Here is a 16,629-nt window from a genome sequence, read left to right as displayed (position 1 = left end):
GTCCAGACGCCCTTTGTCTTCCCTACAAACGCTCTTTCATTCGGAAGAGCTCTACGACGCCTGGAGGTGTCAGCACCCAGGAGAAAGGGACTTTTCATTCCACATAATGCCAGACATAATTCCTACTCTCGTATTGACATGATTTTAGTAGATAGAGTTGTGTTGCAACAGCTGTCCTCCTCCGCCATCCACGACATCTCATGGTCTGACCATGCTACAGTGTCAGTCGCGGTGGCGGAGGGGAACGCTTATTTGGGAGATTTTGTGTGGAGGGCCAATTCTAATCTGCTCAGTGTACCCGAACATGCGACCTTCATATCAAACAAATTAAAGGAATATTTTGAAATTAATTCATCCTCAGTCTCTGACCCGTCAGTTCTGTGGTGTGCGCATAAGGCATACATAAGGGGCATAATGATACAACTAAATTCGAGAATTAATAAACAAAAAAATAAACAACTAGATCTCCTATTACAAGAGATTAAATCACTTGAAATCCAGAATAAGGTCGCACCCATGGTTTCTCTGGCAGATAAATTGACCAAACTCCGTTGTGATCTTAGACGTATGCTTTTAGAACGCTATGATAAATATATCGCAGCTATTAAGGTTTAATCATTATGCTCTGGGCAATAGAGCAAGTAAATTACTGGCCTATATTTTAAAAGAACACAGAGCCCGTACCAGAATCCCTTATATTAAATGCTCTGTGGGCAACGGCAGGATCATTGATCCTAAGGGTATTGCTGATGCCTTCGCTAATTATTATTCTACCCTGTACAACCTCCAGCAGGATGGAAACACCTATCAACCCTCAGAATCAGACATATAAGGTTTTTTGGAGGAGATAGCTCTCCCGGCCCTTTCCCGGGAACAACTACAATCTTTAAATGCACCAATCTCACCACTAGAAATACAGGAAGCAATCCACTCTCAACCGATTGGCAAATCCCCAGGCCCAGATGGGCTACCCAATGATTATTACAAAACATTTGCCTCCACTCTAGTGTCTCCTCTAAAAGATACATTTACTCATGCAATACAGACATTTTCGTTCCCCCCCTGAAATGCTTAAAGCATACATTGTCACTATACCCAAACCGGGGAAAAGCCCTGATGAACCCACCAATTTCCGTCCGATTTCTCTTTTAAATACAGATGTTAAATTATACGCTAAAATAATTGCCCAGAGACTAGCCCAGCTTATTCCTCTTTTGATTAATCCTGACCAATCGGGTTTCACACCTGGTAGGCAGCCATCGGACGCAACTCGCAGGGTGGTGGATATCCTCCACTGTAAAAATTCCTGTCGGACGCCTTCTCTGCTCCTATCTTTGGATGTGGAGAAGGCGTTTGACAGGATACACTGGGAATACATGGTCCATACCCTTAAAAAGTTTGGCCTTGGGGGACCTATATTGTCAGCCATATTAGCCTTATACTCCTCACCTTCCGCACAAGTATACACATCCAATACACTATCGCGATCCTTTACAATCTCCAACGGGACTAGACAGGGGTGCCCCCTCTCCCCTTTTATTTCCAACCTTCTTATGGAGCCCCTAGCGGAAAAAATTAGATCCCACCCAAATATCACAGGTTTCTCTTTCCCCAATCATACTCATAAAATAAACGTATTTGCCGACGATGTTATTTTATTCCTAACCTCCCCGTCACATTCCTTAATCAATGCCCACATAGTCCTTAACGAATTTCGTAAAATCTCCTATTATAAAGTTAATTTCACCAAATCACTAATTCTCCCTATACATGTCCCACCTGCTCTTCAAAATCGACTACAACTCCAATTCCCCTACTCATGGACTGCAGAACAAATAACTTATCTTGGCCTCCAAATTACCAAAGACCCCTCTAAATTAGCAGATACTAACTATCATGCCCTTATAAAGAAATTAACCTTACAAACCGCTCGACTTGCCAAATCCGAATTAACATGGTCTGGACGCCTAGCGTCTTTTAAGATGTTACTTCTTCCCCAAATCTTATACATCTTCCGCACCCTCCCAATACCCCTCAAGACCACCCATTTAAAAGCACTAGATTCCATACTGACAAAATATATCTAACTAAAAAAAAACTGAGATGTACCACAGTCATATTAGCTAAACAAAGAGGGGCAGGGGGTATGGGGTTCCCAGTCCTGCTGGACTACTACCGTGCATCTCTGCTCACTCAACTTAGAACATGGTTCCTATGTGGAGCAGACATTCCGTGGTGCAAACTAGAACAGACCCTAAGCCCCACCAGAGATCTTTCTCACCTTCTTTTACTTGATAGTTGGAGCCATGTTCCTTTACAAAACTTACCCATGACCCTCCGGGCCTCATGAAAAGCTTGGAGGGATCTATGTGGTGCCTTAACCCCGTCGGATAAACAAATAGAAATACCAATACCCCTGGTTACAATTGAAGGTGCTATTCCAAACATTAGACTTATTAATTGGACGTCCAGGGGGATTACCCAGTTAAGTGATATGTTCCATAACGACTTCCTAAAAACATTCCCACAGCGGTAAGAACAATACGGTCTTCCAAGTAGTGAACGTTACACATATGATCAGATCTCCCATCTCTTAAAACCGTTAGGGGTTCATCATTTATATATTCAAGAAGCTGCTTGGAAATTTTTCACAGTCTCTGCTGCTACCCCAAAAGGGATCTCCATTTTTTACACGCTTTTTCAACGCAAAACCACCTTTATTAAATCAGTACCATATCAGAAATGGGAGACAGAAATGCAGACCACATTCACATCTCAACAATGGCAAAAAGCCCTAAACACTGTGTATAAATCATCAAAGTGTGTGAATCACTGGGAATTGACTCACAAAATCACGTTGAGATGGTACTTGACTCCATACCGTCTTCATACGTTTTTTCCAGGTCATTCCTCTTTATGCTGGAGGGGATGTGGAGAGGTGAGTAACGTTATGCACATCATGTGGACCTGTAAACATATAACTAGTTTTTGGAATGCTGTGTTTCGATTAATTTCCTCTATTACCGGGTTGATTACATATCCAAAGAACAGCTTGGCTCTATTTAATCTGGGAATTGAGGTATTTCCGCCAGATTTTTGCACGGTGGTTACACATATACTGATTGCGGCTAGATTACTTATTACTAGGAAGTGGAAAAGTGATGTTCCCAAAAACATTTCGGACATATATCCTATCATACAAACACACTACAAATGGGGAAGCCTTATGGGCTGTAAAATCAGGTTCCAAGAGACAGATTGATGGTAGGTGGAAATGCTGGCTGGAAAAATTTCCACAGTAGTCGTGAGATTATACTAGTAAATACTGAAGTTTGCCCAAAAGGGTGAGTCCATTACTTTCAAGAGATAAGGCAGGAAGTTATTTATGCTGTACCATAGCGGATATATACCTATAGGTCCATACTGGAGGTCCAAATTGGTAATATAATACTCTTCAGATTATATTTTGTTAGAGGATTTATTGCCAGACCACTTAAATCCCGGTCTTGGTTTTTCTCAGTTCTCTTTTTCTTTTTTTTTTTCTATGGTCTTCTTTTTCTTTCACCTTTTCTATATATCTGCTTTCCTAACTTAGAGGCGTATATATCCTTTTACGTGTAAAGGAAAGTCTGCAACTGTTAAGTACTACATTAATCACCTGTAAAAAATTTTAATCAATGCTGTTGACTATTGATCCAAATGTTCCATGTGTGATATATGTATACTGGCTCAAGATTTACTGCTGATTATTGATACTATCATGACATTATGGAATTTTATACACCTATAACGACCTCTTGTAACAAATATGTATGGAAATTTATACTTCTGTTATGTTCTGAAAATATTTCTAATAAAAACTAAACTGAAAAAAAAAAAGAGGGTTGAAGGTGCCCAAAGAGATTGCCTATGGCCACATCACCCTGAAAGCGCACCATGTCATCTGATCTCGGAGACTAAGCAGTGGCGGTCCTGGTTAGTACTTGGATGGGAGACCGCCTGGGAATACCAGGTGCTCTAGGAATTTTTTTTTTTTTTGCCGTTGACTTGTTTTTACTTTGTTTTCCATGGTGGCAGTCTTGGCATTTGTCAAGAGGGTTGAGGGTGCCCAAAGAGATTGTCTATGGACTCATCACCCTGAAAGCGTCTGATCTCAGAGGCTAAGCAGATTTAGGACTTGTTAGTACCTGGATGGCAGACCGCCTGGGAATACCAGGTGCCATAGGCGTCTTTTTTTTTTTGGCATTGGTTTGTTTTTTTCCCTTGTTTACCAAGGTGACCATCTTGACGTTTTTCAAGAGAGTTCAGGGTGCCCAAAGCTATTGCCTAAGGCCACATCTCCCTTAAAGCAACCGATCTTGTCTGATCTCAGAGGCTTAGCAGGGTCAGGCCTGGTTAGAACCTGGGTGGGAGACCCCCAGGAATACCATGTGCAGTAGGTTTCTTTTTTTTTTTGGCGTTGACTTGTTTTTTTCCTTTGTTTCCCAAGGTGACCATCTTGGCGTTTGTCAAGAGGGTTGAGGGTGCAGAAAGAGATTTCTTACAGCCACATCACCCTGAAAGTGCTCGATCTTGTCTGATCTCGGAGGCTGAGCAGCGTCTGAAATGGTTAGTAACAAACGGGAGACCTCCTGAGAATACCCAGTGCCACGGGCTTCTTTTTGTTTTTTGTTTTTTTTTTGGCGTTGACTTGGCGTTGAGGTGACCATCTTGGCGCTTGTCAAGAGGGTTGAGGGTGCCCAAAGAGATTGCCTATGGCCACGACACCCTGAAATCAACCGATCTTGTTTGATCTCAGAGGCTAAGCAGGGTCGGGCCTGGTTAGATCTGGATGGGAGACCCCCAGGAATACCATGTGCCGTAGGTTTGGCATCAACTTGTTTTTTTCCCTGGTTTCCCAAGGTGACCACTGTAGCGTTTGTCAAGAGGGCTGAGGCTGCCCAAAAAGATTGCCTATGGGCACATGACCCTGAAAGCACCTGATCTCAAAGGCTAAGCAGGGTTGGGCCTGGTTAGTAGCTGGATGGGAGACTGCCTGGGAATACCCATTGCCACATGCTTCTTTTTTTTTTTTCTTTTTTTGGCGTTGACTTGTTATTTCCCTTGTTTCCCAAGGTGACCATCTTGGCATTTTGTCAAGAGGGTTGAGCATGCGCAAAGTGGTTGCCTAAGGCCACATCACCCTGAAAGCGACAAATCTCGTCTTATCTCGGAGGCTAAGCAGCATCGGGCCTGATTTATACCTAGTTGGGAGACCGCCTGGGAATACCAGGTGCCGTAAATATTATTATTATTTTTTTTTGGTGTTGACTTGTTTTTTTCTCTTGTTTCCCAAGGTGACAATCTTGGTGTTTGTCAAGAGGATTGAGGGTGCCCAAAGCAATTGCCTATGGGCACATCACCCTGAAAACACCCCATCTCATCTGATCTCGGAGGTTATGCAGGGTCGAGCCTGGTTAGTACCTGGATGGGAGACCGCCTGGGAATACCAGGTGCCGTAGGTTTATTTTTTTATTTTTTTGGTGTTGACTTGTTTTTTCCCTTGTTTCCCAAGGTGACAATCTTGGCATTTGTCAAGAGGGTTGAGGGTGCCCAAAGAGATTGTCTACGGGCACATCACCCTAAAAGCGCCCCATCTCACCGCATATCTGAGGAGAAGTAGGGGCGGGCCGGGTTAGTACGCAGATGGGAGAGCGCCTGGGAATACTAGGTGATGTAGGTTTCTTTTCTTTTTTCTCTTTTTACCCATGGATACCATCTTGGCATTTGTCAAGAGGGTTGAAGTTGCACAAAGATTGCCTACGGCCACATCACCCTGAAAGCGCACCATCTCATCTGATCTCGGAGACTAAGCAGTGGTGGGCCTGGTTAGTACTTGGATGGGAGACCACCTGGGAATATCAGGTGCTATAGGCTTCTTTCTTTTTTTTCTTTTTGGCATTGACTTGTTTTTTTCCCTTGTTTCTCAAGGTGACCAGCTTGGCGTTTGTCAAAAAGGGTTGAGGATACCCAAAGAGATTGCATACAGCCATATCACTGTGAAAGCGCCCAATCTCATCTGATCTCGGAGGCTAAGCATGGTCGAGCCTAGTGACCATCTTTGCGTTTGTCAAGAGGGATGAGGTTGCCTATAGAGATTGCCCATGGGTAGGGTCGGGCCTGGTAAGTACCTGGATGGGAGATCACCTAGGAATACAAGGTGCTGTAGGCTTCCTTTTTTTTTCATTTGGGCGTTGACTTGTTTTTTCCCTTGTTTCCCCAAAGTGCATTTTGGCATTTGTCAAGGGGGTTGACGGTGCCCAAAAAGATTGGCTACGGCCACATCACCTTGAAAGCGCCCCATCTTGTCTCACCTCAGAGGCTAAGCAGGGGCTGAGCCTGGTTAATACCTGGATGGCAGACCGCCTGGGAATACCAGGTGCCGTAGGCTTATTTTTTTTTTGCGTTTACTTGTTTTTTTCCCTTGTTTCCCAAGGTGACTATATTGGCGTTTGTCAAGATGGTTGAGGGTGTCTGAAGAAATTGACTATGGCCACATCACCCTCAAAGTGACTAATCTCGGAGGCTAAGCATGGTCAGGCCTGGTTAGTACCCGGATGAGAGACTGCCTGGGAATACCAGGTGCCATAGGCTTCTCTTTTTTTGGCTTTTTTTTCCAAGAGGGTTCAGGGTGCCCAAAGCGATTGCCCATGGCCACATCTCCCTGAAAGCAACTAATCTCATCTGATCTCGGATGCTTAGCAGGGTTGGGCCTGGTTAGAACCTGGATGGGAGACCCCCTAGGAATACCAAGTGCTGTAGGTTTCTTTTTTTTTGTTGTTGACTTGTTTTTTTCCCTTGTTTCCTAAGGTGACCATCTTGGCGTTTGTCAAGAGGGTTGAGTGTGCCGAAAGACATTGCCTATGGGAACATGACCCTGAAAGCGCCTGATCTCGAAGGCTTAGCAGGGTCGGGCTTGGCTAGAACCTGGATGGGGAGACCCCCTGGGATTATCAAGTGCCGTAGGTTTCTTTTTTTTCTTTGGCGACGATTAGTTTTTTTCACTTGTTTCCCAAGGTGACCATCTTGGAGTTTCTCAAGAGGGTTGAGGGTGCCGAAAGAGATTTAATACGGCCACATCACCCTGAAAGTGCCTGATCTTGTCTGATCTTGTCTGATCTCGGAGGCTGAGCAGCGTCTGCCCTGGTTAGTAGACATGGACGCCGTCGATAAATTCATTTCGTTCTGTTCCGTTTTGATTCGTAATAAAATGAATTCGTACTTTGTATTTCGTGCCCGAAATTCCGTTCTGTTTCGTACGAAATACGAATTGTCGTTAACGTGTACGAACGTTCTTTACGATAAATTTAAAGGCAAAAACATTGCTCATTATGCTTATTATGACTTGCAGAAGACTTCTGTGATAGAAGTCAATGTAAGTTGCCTGAAGACATCAGTGAAGGACGTTCATCCTCTGGGCAGGCTGCCAAGAAAAGAACAAAATGATACAATGTTTCTTCTTCAATGGGCTGAACTCCATGTGTAGAAGTTCTCAGTTTAACCATTTAAAGACTAAATCTTTTCTGACACTTGTTGCTTACAAGTAAAAATCCAGTAGGTCTTTCAAACGCAAGTTAGCCCTTTTTTTTTCAGTCGACCTCTAGGGAGCAGTGACATTAGTAGCGTGACATACAGCAATGACACCTGCACTGTGATAGAGTGATCTGACAACAGCACCGTGATAGAGAGCACTGACATCAGCAGCGTGACATACAGCAATGACACCTGCACCGTGATATACAGCAGTGTGACATACAGCAATGACACCTGCACCGTGATAAAGGGCTAATTTGCATTTGAAAGACCTCTGCGCAAATACCACGTCACAAAATATTGCAACAACCGCAATTTTATTACCTAGGGTCTCTGCTAAAAAAAATATATAATTTTTGGGGCTTCTGAGTGATTTTCTAGCAGAAAATACTGGATTTTTACTTGTAAGCAACAAGTGTCAGAAAAGATTTAGTCTTTAAATGGTTAAACTGAAAACTTCTACACACGGAGTTCAGCCCATTGAAGAAGAAACATTGTATCATTTTGTTCTTTTCTTGGCAGCCTGCCCAGAGAGGTTGAAAGTCCTTCACTGATGTCTTCAGGCAATTTACATTGACTTCTATCACAGAAGTCTTCTGCAAGTCATAATAAGCATAATGATTGAGATCCGGAATTCGTAAACAAAGGTTCGTATTCCGTACAGAATTCGGACGCACGGCAATTTGTATTTCGGATCCTCCCGAACGTACAAATTGAGAAATTCGTACGAATTTGCGATTCGTACGAAACGAAGCGCACATGTCTACTAGTTAGTAACAAATGTGAGACATCCTGGCAATAACCAGTCCCATTTGCTTCTTTTTTTTTGGGCGTTGACTTGTTTTTTCCCCTACTTTCCCTAGGTGACCATCTTGGTGCTAGTCAAGAGGGTTGAGAGTGCCCAAAGGTATTGCTTATGGCCACGACACCCTGAAAGCAACCAATCTCGTTTAATCTCAGAGGCTAAGCAGGGTCGGGCCTGGTTAGTACCTGAGTGGGAGACCGCCTGGGAATACAAGGTGCCGTAATTTTTTATTTTTTTGCCGTTGACTTGTTTTTTTCCCTTGTTTCTCAAGGTGACCATCTTGGCGCTTGTCAAAGAGGGTTGGGGATACCCAAAGAGATTGCCTACGGCCATATCACCGTGAAAGCGCCCGATCTCGTCTGATCTCGAAGGCTAAGCAAGGTCGGGCCTAGTGACCATCTTTGCATTTGTCAAGAGGGATGAGGGTGCCCAAAGAGATTGCCTATGGGCTGGGTAGGGCCTGGTTAGTACCTGGATGGGAGACCGTCTAGGAATACCAGGTGCTGTAGGCTTTTTTTTTTTGGGAGTTGACCTGTTTTTTATTTCTGGTTTCCCAAGATGACCTTCTTGGCATTTCTCAAGAGGGTTTTGGGTGCCAGAAGAGATTGCCTCTGGCCATTCCACTCTGAAAGCACCCAAGCTCATCTGGCCTTGAAGGCTAAGCAGAGATGGGCCTGTTTAGTACCTAGATGGGAGACCGCCTTTTTTTGTGGTTCCCCAAGGTGACCATCTTGGCATTTCTCAAGAGGGTATTCCCAGGCGGTCTCCCATCTAGGTACTAATCAGGCCCGTCCCTGCTTTTTTAATAAAAAAGGGAGGCAATCTTCAAAATGGCAATCCAATATCGCAAGCGATCTCAGGATCAGGAGTTCTGCTTGAAATGGCTGTGTTTGTAGAATTTATAGAGGTTTGGAATTGCGGACAACCAATAGGACTTTTTCTTTTATTTTTATATACTACCAATGATTGGCTAAGCCCTTTTTACACTGATGTCTGAAAATTAGGAGCCTTAAAGAGGAGGGCCGTTTAACAAAAAAAATAATTAAAAGTCAGCAGCTGCAAACACTGCAGCTGCTGACTTAATAAGCCAACTTACCTGTCCAGGGCGCCCGCGATGTCGGCCGCCCGAGGCCGACCCGTCCCTCGGCTCTTGGGTCCCGGCGCCGCCGTTCCTTCTAAGGGAAACAGGCAGTGGAGCCTTGAGGCTTCACTGCCCGTTTCCTACTGCTCATGCGCGAGTCGCGCAGCGCTTTGTGAATGGGACGCGCTGTGTTCTGGGACACACAGTCCCTAGAACACAGCGCGACCCATTACCCAGAAGACAACGCGACGAGGGAGAAGAAAGAAGATCTCCGCGGAGGAGGAAGAAGATTAGGATTATGTGCCTAGCAACAGGCATTTCTGGTAAGTAAGAAGAAAAAATTTTCTTCATTTTTTTTTTTTTGATTTTTTTTTAATTTTTAATATTTTTTTTTTTTTCAGGGTGGCCCTCCACTTTAAGGTCTGAGTCTATCTTTTTTTTGATTTCTCATCTCCACCTTTGTCTGTGACAAGTCTGGGACATCATGCCTCATTAGCATAAAAAAAAAAATCACACCTGTTCAGTATTGCTCTTCAATGTTGATGTATACGTTCTACTGAAACAGACATCTGAGTCTCAAATTGCTTCATAATTGTCACGTTATAAAAGTCTAATCTCTTTACGCGCAAAAACAATTCTCCCCAAATATGCAAATCATGTTATAGATATTGTGTAGATTATTATTATTGTTTATTATTGCCAGTTACTGTGCACTGCATTAATACTGGTTAATATTTTTTATTTCCATTTGAACTTCTGATGGTCACCTATGCAAATGAGCAGAAAAATAAAACAGGTCGTCGACGCCAACAACATATTAAAAAAAGACTACGGCACCTGGTATTCCCAGGCGGTCTCCCATCCAGTTTCTAACCAGTCCTGACCCTGCTTAGCATCCTAGATAACATGAGATCGGACGCATTCACGGTGATGTGGCCGTAGGTAATCTTGATGGCCACTCTTAACCCTCTCTCTTGGTCACCTCGGCTAACAAGCAGAAAAAAAAACAGGTCGTCGACGCCAACAACATATTAAAAAAAAGCATACGGCACCTGGTATTCCCAAGTAGTCTCCCATCAAGGTACTAACCAGGCCCGACCCTGGTTAGCATCCGAGATCAGACAAGATCAGGCACATTCCTGGTGATGTGGCCGTATGCGATTTTGCTGGCCACTCTCAACCCTCTTGACAAACACCAAGATGGTCAGCTCGGCAAATAAGCAGAAAAATAAAACAAGTCGTCGACGCCAACAACATGTTAAAAAAAAAAGCCTACGGCACCTGGTATTCCCAGGGGGTCTTCCATCCAGGCTCTAACCAGGCCTGACCCTGCTAAGCCTCAGAGATCATATGAGATTGGTTGCTTTCAGGGAGATGTGGCCGTATTCAATCGCTTTGGGCACTCGCAACCCTCTTGAAATACGCCAAGATATTAACCTTGGTAAACAAGGGAAAATAACAAGTCAACACCCAAAAAAAAAAAGACTTGCACTTTGAGTGAGCGGTGGGCGGTGCTTCCGACATCACTCAAGGAAGTGACGTTGGCACAGCACTTCTCTGAAAGGATCAGGTAAGGGGCTGCCGCATGGCAGCTTACTAATTCTTTATTATTTATTCAGTGCCGCCGCCGGTACCCCCTCCACATCCACAGGGTGACTATGGTGGTCGCACTCGGCAGCATACCCCAACCCCATTCACCCCCCCTGCTAAACAAGATTTAAAGAAAAAGTGTTATTATCGGTGGCCGGCAGCATACACCCCCCCCCCCCAAGAAGCTATAAAAAAACAACGGTTATTAATAATAACCTTTTTTTAAAATCTTGTCTAGGGGGGGGGGGTATGCTGCCAACCACCAATAATAACCCTTATTTTTATAATCTTGTTTAGCGGGGTGTGGGGGTATGCTGCCGACCACCGATATTAACCTTTTTTTAAAAAAAATCTTGTTGGGGGGTATGCTGCCGACCACAAATAATAACTTATTATCGGTGTTAGGCAGCATACCCCCCAAACAAGATTTAAAAAAAAGGGTTATTATCGGTGGTCGGCAGCATACTCCCCCCCAAACAAGATTTACAGGTTGTAGATATGTGCAATTTACAGGTTGTAGATATGTGCGATTTACAAGTTGTAGATATGTGCGATTTACAGGTTGTAGATATGTGCAATTTACAGAATGCGATTTACAGAATGCAGATATGTGCTATTCACAGGTTGTAGATATATGCGATTTGCAGGTTGTAGATATGTGCGATTTATAGGTTGTAGATATGTGCAATTTACAGGTTGTAGATATGTGCGATTTGCAGGTTGTAGATATATGCGATTTGCAGGTTGTAGATATGTGCGATTTACAGAATGCGATTTACAGAATGCAGATATGTGCTATTTACAGGTTGTAGATATGTGCAATTTACAGGTTGTAGATATGTGCGATTTGCATGTTGTAGATATGTGCAATTTACAGGTTGTAGATATGTGCAATTTACAGAATGCAGATATGCGATTTACAGAATGCGATTTACAGAATGTAGATATGTGCGATTCACATGTTGCAGAATGCAGATATGGGCTATTTACAGGTTGTAGATATGTGCTATTTACAGGTTGCAGATATGTGCAACTTACAGAATGCAGATATGTGCGATTTACAGAATGTGATTTACAGAATGCAGATGTGCGATTTACAGAATGCAGATGTGTGATTTACAGAATGCAGATATGGGCGATTTACCGAATGCAATTTACTGAATGCAGATATGTGCGATTTACATGTTGCAGAATGCAGATATGGGCAATTTATAGGTTGCAGAATGGAGATATGTGCAATTTACAGGTTGCAGAATGCAGTTATGTGCGATTTATAGAATGCAGATATTTTCAATTTACAGGTTGCAGAATGCAGTTATGTGTGATTTACAGAATGCAGATATGTGCTATTTACAGGCTGCAGATATGTGCGATTTACAGAATGTGATTTACAGAATGCAGATATGTGCTATTTACAGGTTGTAGATATGTGCTATTTACAGGTTGTAGCTATGTTCAATTTACAGGTTGTAGATATGTGCGATTTGCATGTTGTAAATATGTGCAATTTACAGGTTGTAGGTATGTGCGATTTAATGAATGCAGATATGTGCAAATTACATGTTGCAGAATGCAGATATGGGCAATTTACAGGTTGCAGAATGCAGATATGTGTGATTTACAGGTTGTAGATATGTGCTATTTACAGAATGCGATTTAGAGAATGCAGATATGTGCGATTTACAGAATGCAGATATGTGCGATTTACAGAATGCGATTTACAGAATGCAGATATGTGTGATTTACATGTTGCAGAATGCAGATATGAGCAATTGACATGTTGTAGATATGTGCTATTTACAGGTTTTAGATATGTGCAATTTACAGGTTGTAGATAGGTGCGATTTGCATGTTGTAAATATGTGCAATTTACAGGTTGTAGATATGTGCGATTTAATGAATGCAGATATGTGCGATTTACATGTTGCAGAATGCAGATATGGGCAATTTACAGGTTGCAGAATGCAGATATGTGCGATTTACAGGTTGTAGATATGTGCTATTTACAGAATGCGATTTAGAGAATGCAGATATGTGCGATTTACAGAATGCAGATATGTGTGATTTACAGAATGCGATTTATAGAATGCAGATATGTGTGATTTACATGTTGCAGAATGCAGATATGGGCAATTTACAGGTTGTAGATATGTGCTATTTACAGGTTTTAGATATGTGCAATTTACAGGTTGTAGATATGTGCGATTTGCATGTTGTAAATATGTGCAATTTACAGGTTGTAGATATGTGCGATTTAATGAATGCAGATATGTGCGATTTACATGTTGCAGAATGCAGATATGGGCAATTTACAGGTTGCAGAATGCAGATATGTGCGATTTACAGGTTGTAGATATGTGCTATTTACAGGTTGCAGATATGTGCGATTTACAGAATGCGATTTAGAGAATGCAGATATGTGCGATTTACAGAATGCAGATATGTGCGATTTACAGAATGCGATTTACAGAATGCAGATATGTGTGATTTACATGTTGCAGAATGCAGACATGGGCAATTTACAGGTTGCAGAACGCAGTTATGTGCGATTTACAGATTGCAGATATGTGCAATTTACAGGTTGCAGAATGCAGATATGTATCATTTACAGGTTGCAGAAGGCAGATATGTTTGATTTACAGGTTGCAGAAGGCAGATATGTGTGATTTACAGGTTGCAGAATGCAAATATGTGCCATTTACAGGTTGCAGAAAAGTTGCCTGATGTGGTTATACACAAGATTGGCATGATTCATCTGCTTTAGTAGAGCCCAGTGTATAATGTGCAGCCTGGTATATGATGTTGATTCAATAAGGGGTGTGGCTTGTGATAAGTGGGGGGGCAAATCTGAGGGGGTGTGGTCTTGCGCCCCCCCATCCTAAAACTTCACCAGCCGCCACTGCCCAGGAGGTCTCCCTTTTGTTACTAACCAGGTCAGACGCTGCTCAGCCTCCGAGATCAGACAAGATCGAGCACTTTCAGGGTGATGTGGCCGTAGGAAATCTCTTTCGGCACCCTCAACCCTCTTGACAAACACCAAGATGGTCACCTTGGGAAACAAAGGACAAAAAACAAGTCAACGCCAAAAAAAAAATAAAAAAATAAAAATAAAAGAAACCTACAGCACTAGGTATTCCCAGGGGGTCTCCCACCCAGGTTCTAACCAGGCCCGACCCTGCAAAGCCTCCGAGATCAGACGAGATCAGTTGCTTTCAGGGAGATGTGGCCTTAGGCAATCGCTTTGGGCACCCTGAACACTCTTGAAAAACGCCAAGATGGTCACCTTGGTAAACAAGGGAAAATAAGTCAACGGCAAAAAAAAAAAGAAAAAAAGAAGCCTATGCCACCTGGTATTCCCAGGCAGGCACTATCCAGGCCTGACCCTGCTTAGCCTCCGAGATTAGACGAGATTGGTCGCTTTCAGGGTGATGTGGCCATAGGCAATTTCTTTGGACGCCCTGAACCATCTTGACAAACGCCAAGATAGTCACTTTGGCAAACAAGGGAAAAAAACAAGTAAATGCAAAAAAAGAAAAGAAGCCCAGGGGCCTGGTATTCCCAGGTGGTCTGCCATCCAGGTATTAACCAGGCTCAGCCCCTGCTTAGCCCCCGAGGTGAGACAAGATGGGGCTCTTTCAAGGTGATGTGGCCGTAGCCAATCTTTTTGGACATCCTCAACCCCCTTGACAAACACCAAGATTCACCTTGGGAAACAAGGGAAAAAATAAGTCAACGCCCCAAAAAAAAAAAAAAAAAAAAAAAAAAAAAGGAAACCTACAGCACTTTGCATTCCCAGGCGGTCTCCCATCCAGGTACTTACCAGGCCCGACCCTACCCATAGGCAATCTCTTTGGGCACCCTCATCCCTCTTGACAAATGCAAAGATGGTCACTAGGCCCGACCCTGCGTAGCCTCGGAGATCAGATGAGATTGGGCGCTTTCATGGTGATATGGCCCGTAAGCAATCTCTTGGGCATCCTCAACCCTCTTTGACAAACGCCAAAATGGTCACCTTGAGAAACAAGGGAAAAAAACAAGCCAACGCCAAAAATAAAGAAACCTACAGCACCTGGTATTCCCAGTACTAACCAGGCCCACCCCTGCTTAGCCTCAGAGATGCGACGAGTTGGGGCGCTTTCAGGATGATGTGGCCGTAGACAAATGCTTTGGGCACCCTCAACTCTCTTGACAAACACCAAGATCCTCACCTTGGGAAACAAGGGGGAAAAAAGTCAACGCCAAAAAAAAAATTGCGGCACCTGGTAATCCCAGGCGGTCTCCCATCCAGGTATGAATCAGGCCCGACGCTGCTTAGCCTCCGAGATAAGACGAGATTTGTCGCTTTCAGGGTGATGTGGCTGTAGGCAATCTCTTTGCGCACGCTCAACCCTCTTGACAAATGCCAAGATGGTCACCTTGGGATACAAGGGAAAAAAACAAGTCAACGCCAAAAAAAAAAAAAATAGAAGCCCACGGCACTTGGTATTCCCAGGCGTTCTCCCATCCAGGTACTAACGAGGCACGACCCTACTTAGCCTCTGAGATTGGGCGCTTTCAGGGGGATGTGGCCGTAGGCAATCTTTTTGGCCATCCTCAACCCTCTTGATAAACTCCAAGATGGTCACTTTGGGAAACCTACGGCACCTGGTATTCCCAGGCAGTCTCCCATTCAGGTAGTAAACAGACCCAACCCTGCTTAGCCTCCGAGATTAGACGCTTTCAGGGTGATGTGGAAGTAGGCAATCACTTTGGCAACCCTCTTGACAAACGCCAAGATGGTCACCTTTGGAAAAAAGGGGAAAAAAAAACAGGTCAATGCTCAAAAAAAAAAAGAAGCCTACGGCATCCCATCCAGGTACTAACCAGGCCCGACCCTGCTTAGGCTTGGAGATCAGACGAGATTGGTTGCTTTCAGGGTGATGTGGCCATAGGCAATCTCTTTAGGCACCCTCAACCCTCTTGACAAAGGCCAAGATGGTCACCTTGGGAAACAAGAGAAAAAAACAAGTCAATACCAAAAAAAAAGAAAGAAGAAGCCTGTGGCACTGGATATTCCCAGCGGTCTCCCACCCAGGTACTAACCAGGCCCGACCCTGCCTAGCCTTTGAGATGAGGCGCTTTCAGGGTCATGTGCCCATAGGCAATCTTCTTGGGCAGCCTCATCCCTCTTGACAAATGCCAAGATGGTCACCTTGGGAAACAAGGGAAACCTTGGCACCCTAGATTTTTGGAACTACATTTCCCATGATGCTCAACTACACTGCAGAGTGCATGAGCATCACTGGAAATTTTGTTCCAAAACATCTGGGGTGCCAATGTTCACCATCACTGTCCAAGGGCAAGGATAGATGAAGACTTTGCACTATGCGGTCTTCCAGGGAGGCCTGCTGCAGATGGCAGGCTCTCACCTTGTCTGTCCCTGCACCGCGCTGATTTACTCACTGTCTCTCCTTGCTCCTTTCCTTTGCCTCTCCGACATGGATTCTTTCACTGCCTTCTGAGTCAGGATCCTTCCAAGCCAGCTTTCCTGAGCCCCTGGCCTGAGCTACCACCCCTTCCCGGCAGGGGTTTCCTCAAGGGC

At 43.9% G+C, this 16,629-nt stretch overlaps 5 pseudogenes; 4 read left to right on the top strand and 1 right to left on the bottom strand.

Moving 5' to 3' along the window:
- The first annotated feature begins 5,385 nt into the window (after positions 1-5,385).
- LOC143958500 (5S ribosomal RNA) lies at positions 5,386-5,504 on the top strand (annotated as a pseudogene).
- A 293-nt stretch (positions 5,505-5,797) lies between these two features.
- LOC143958471 (5S ribosomal RNA) lies at positions 5,798-5,916 on the top strand (annotated as a pseudogene).
- Positions 5,917-6,685: 769 nt separating this feature from the next.
- Positions 6,686-6,804, top strand: LOC143958309 (5S ribosomal RNA; annotated as a pseudogene).
- A 1,894-nt stretch (positions 6,805-8,698) lies between these two features.
- On the top strand, positions 8,699-8,889 carry LOC143958835 (5S ribosomal RNA; annotated as a pseudogene).
- A 1,609-nt stretch (positions 8,890-10,498) lies between these two features.
- LOC143958428 (5S ribosomal RNA) lies at positions 10,499-10,617 on the bottom strand (annotated as a pseudogene).
- Positions 10,618-16,629: the final 6,012 nt, after the last annotated feature.

This window comes from Lithobates pipiens, unplaced genomic scaffold (genome assembly GCF_037356315.1).
Source record: "Lithobates pipiens isolate NorthernLeopardFrog02 unplaced genomic scaffold, aLitPip1_a1.2 Scaffold_61, whole genome shotgun sequence".
In the NCBI taxonomy this organism is placed as follows: domain Eukaryota; kingdom Metazoa; phylum Chordata; class Amphibia; order Anura; family Ranidae; genus Lithobates; species Lithobates pipiens.
The sequence above is the reverse complement of the archived record's forward strand: the minus strand, read 5'-3'. Positions and strand labels throughout refer to the sequence as shown.